Source organism: Bos indicus x Bos taurus, chromosome 9, assembly GCF_003369695.1.
Source record: "Bos indicus x Bos taurus breed Angus x Brahman F1 hybrid chromosome 9, Bos_hybrid_MaternalHap_v2.0, whole genome shotgun sequence".
In the NCBI taxonomy this organism is placed as follows: domain Eukaryota; kingdom Metazoa; phylum Chordata; class Mammalia; order Artiodactyla; family Bovidae; genus Bos; species Bos indicus x Bos taurus.
In genome coordinates, this window is record NC_040084.1 from 2,436,848 (window position 1) to 2,440,824 (window position 3,977).

Consider the following 3,977-nt stretch of genomic DNA (forward strand, 5'->3'; position numbering starts at 1 on the left):
ACACAGACAATACATTTCTATGGTTACTAGAAATGTATTGCTGTAAATGCATTTACTCACTTTTTTAACCAGTACCACAGCTCTTCCTCCCTAATGAAAATGAAAATGATTTTATAGATATTTTCATTGACCTCTACTTGGATAAGAAAGCACTCTAATTTGAACTCCTTAGCAGAAGTTAAATGTAACTGGAATTGTTGGATTATGATAAAATTTAAAGATGGAATTGATATACAGGAACATACAAAAACTGTCAATGGCCTTCGATAAATTCACCCAAATTAATTTCCAAAATTGGCTTTTTTTTTTTTTTTCTCTCTCTACAGTGAAGACAGCATAGTGTCAGTATTGTTTGTGAAGTTTAGTATTTGCAAGGCAATTAAAACAATCAACTTTCTAAATGAAGTCATTTGCAGACCGGGACTAACTTCTCCACAAAACTACTTTGTGGAGAGATACAAGAGTCTAGCATCTCTTTTCTAGGGATAACATCAAATGATGCATGGATTTCATGCTCCAGAAAGGAAAAACAACAGTCAGGCCAGGCTGAAAGAAGAGGGAGAGCACAAGCCAGAAGTTTGCTCACAACCCCAGAAGCTGGGCTGTTTTAAACAAATACCTCTTTCCACGAGGCTTAATAGGTAGATCTTACATATTTTAGTTACCATGGAAATTCCCTGCATATTTTCAGAATCTCTAAAAGAAAAAAAACCTAAGTGAGACTTCTGAGACACAAATTTTTTGTTAAGGAAACAATCTAGTGGAATAAGACAAGGCAGATTTCATTGCTGTGTTAATCTCATGGTAAGTAAGGTTTATGACTAAGTCATTTGCAGATCTGATTTCTGAAAACACTGAGAAGAAACCCAGAATCACTGGGAGATAAATCTCAATGATAACATTAATTTACTTACACTGAAGGTAACTCTCTAAACAGTCACAGTCCAATTTTACAAGTGTGCAATAGGCAAAGAAGGAAAAGGACCAAAGTTGCAAATAAATTCTTGTCCTTTGGTGGTGCAGGCTCTCAGAATTCACTCTTGTCCAAAGCCTTCTGTTTCTTCAATAACAAATAACAGCTTTTCCTTCAGTTGCTCATAGCTCTTGTAGGGTGGCAGGTCCAGGCGGTTAAAACAGGTATGACGTCTAGGCAACCAATTTTCTTTCCCGACTTTTTCAATGCAGAACTTCTGTGGCCCATTGCTCCCCATGAGGTCAGCAAATCCTCCAACTGACAGTCAGCAGGTCCCAGTAACAAACTGCAAAAGTCGCATTCTCTTCTCATTATCGATTTCTTTAACAAACTGCCAAAACCACATGATTTGTTTACTTGTCCTGGTATAGTGATGGTAGATGGCATGTCTTTGCCAATCATTCAAATCAATCTCTTGTATCCCACATAAAAGAACCTCTAATTCCTTTGCATCGAAGTACTGTAGATACTGCTGGGGAAGAATTTCATTAAAGTCCTCAAAGAAAGCTTGCGTCTGTTCTTCAACACCACGAGACAATCTCCATTCAGCTACTATTCTGATATATTCTTCTTTATTTTCTTCTGTTACAAGAATATTGCCACCATTGGGTTTCAAATCATGACTCTTGATTTCACCTAAGATTTCTTTATCAATGGAGAAATACATTTCCAAATCACACTCCTCAATATTGTTTTCTTTAACCCAGATGAGAGAATTGTAAAATTCTGGATCAATCGATTCTAAATCCTTCAGTCCAACTGGTTTATTCAAGATACGCTTATAGAATGGCAAAGAAAAACCTGTGTCTATGAATTTCCCATGGAACAGAGCCATAGCAATAAACCTGCAAATAAAACGAAAATATTTCAGGTGATCTGGATTGATGTAAGAAGCGGGGTTTATCTGCAAGCAGTAGTTATCCTTCCCTGCATATTCAAACAGGCAATACATTGGGTTCAACACCTCATGTGACAAAAGAAAGAACCATTCTCTTGCTACACCTCCATAATCTAAACCTTCTTCTCCTGGAAAAATCACCCACAAACGTCTTCGCAGATCTTGAGGACTGAAGCTCATTATCTGCTGAAAGGAATCCTCAAACAACGTTTTTCTTGTCACTGTAATCTTTATGTGCTGTGGCATGGCCAGTTGCTGACACCAGAAACGGAAATATTGAACCTTTGCCTTGAAGTCCCATACATAGGCTATCTGGGGTCCATTTTCGAAGGCAGATTTTCCCGTGCGGGGATCTATATAGGTGGTTGTTCTTCTATTGTGGTCCACAAAATATGGAATTCCGTCTACCGTGAATCTCATTTCCCAGCCTTCAGGTAAGGGCTTTTCATTTAATTGACCTTGATTTCTGGGGTCTTCCCATTGTGTAATACGAGTGTTGTGGTTGACAGAATATACTCTACCATTGCTGTCCGTTCTCTTCTCCCATCCAGGCGGCAGGGGACCCAGGGGATCAAATTCTTTATTTTGTGATGTAGCAAACAAATCTTGATTCCCATAAATGAACCTCTGGTTAAACTGCTGCATAGCTCCATGAAGTTGACTACGCTGGAGCTGCCATTGTTCATAGTTCTGGACTGATTCCAGGGTTGGCCTCTGCCACGTTGTTGTTCTTGTGAATGGTCAACATAATAAATACGTCCCATGTTGTCAACCCGCCACTCCCAGCCAGGAGGTAGAGGTTCTGGTCTATCCCACATTGTTCTTTTTTCAATATGATCTACATAGTAAACTCGCCCATGCTGGTCCACTCTCTGCTCCCAACAAGGTGGGAGGGGAGCTTGAGGTACAGGATTTAATGGTCTAGGGCCTGCACCTCCAGATATAGTAAGAGGAATTATTAATCCAGATGTTGCTCCTTCAGATGTACTTGAATTTGTATTTGTTGGTGGCAGAGAGCCTGTACTAAAGCCATCACTTTCAGAAGTGGTAGATGGTGAGCCATTGACAGATGCTGGTCTACGTGGGGTAGGTGGAGGTGGTTGTGAAGGTCTTGGAGGCCTAGAAGGTTTAAAACCGCCATTTGAGAGTGATGGAGAATTATTCCCATTGATCCTCCTGTTTTCACCAGACCCTGCATCCTCAGGGTCATCTGATCCACTTGCGTTTGCTCTCGTTTCATCCTTGGGCCTGGAGCCATCATCATTCTGTGAAGCACTTTCTGAACATGCAGTTTCACCATTGGCAACAACTTCAGACTCTAATTGCAGCCCATCAAGACAGACTGACAAATCTCCTATTGTTTCTGCTGGTTCTTTGTCACCTACAAGCTGTAAAGTCACAACTACTTCCTCAAGTTTCATATTGTTTGACTTTAATGTTTCATAGATATCCAATCCAGCAGTTCCCAACAAAACATCAGATTTCAGTGTCTGGTGACTCCACACATGAAAATGTAATTTACTCATAGGGGTGACAATAACTGTAAGAGGCTGCTTCCATTTGGGACTGTTCGTATTGTTGCATTTTTCTGTCTTCTTTGACTGTCCATCTACTGTGACTTCCACATAAGGACTTGGCCCAAACCAATTCTTTTTATTTTCTTTAAGTTTTGCTGAAATGACAGTGATCTGAAGTTGTGATTTCATGGTCAAACTACCCATTGAACCAAGCTGTGATCCACTGTCGGACATATCACCAACAGGAAGGCAAACCTGAAGTTTTCACCGTTTGAAGTCACTTCTTTGGATTAAGGCGCTGTCTCCAGAAGGCCACAGTTAAATGCATGTTACCAGGACTCGGGGCGGCGGCTACTCTTCAGACCCTCGACTAAGATGGCCCCATTGTATATTCTTGCCTCCTTTGTCAAAGATAAGGTGTCCATATGTGCATGGATTTATCTCTAGGCTTTCTATTTTGTTCCATTGATCAATATTTCTGTCTTTGTGCCAGTACCATACTGTCTTGATACCTGTGGCTTTGTAATAGAGCCTGAAGTCAGGTAGGTTGATTCCTCCAGTTCCATTCTTCTTTCTCAAGATCGCTTTG

The 3,977-nt window shown here is 40.4% G+C and overlaps 1 pseudogene; it reads right to left on the minus strand.

Moving 5' to 3' along the window:
- Positions 1 to 634: 634 nt before the first annotated feature.
- On the minus strand, positions 635 to 3,754 carry LOC113898049 (annotated as a pseudogene).
- Between the last annotated feature and the right edge of the window lie 223 nt (positions 3,755 to 3,977).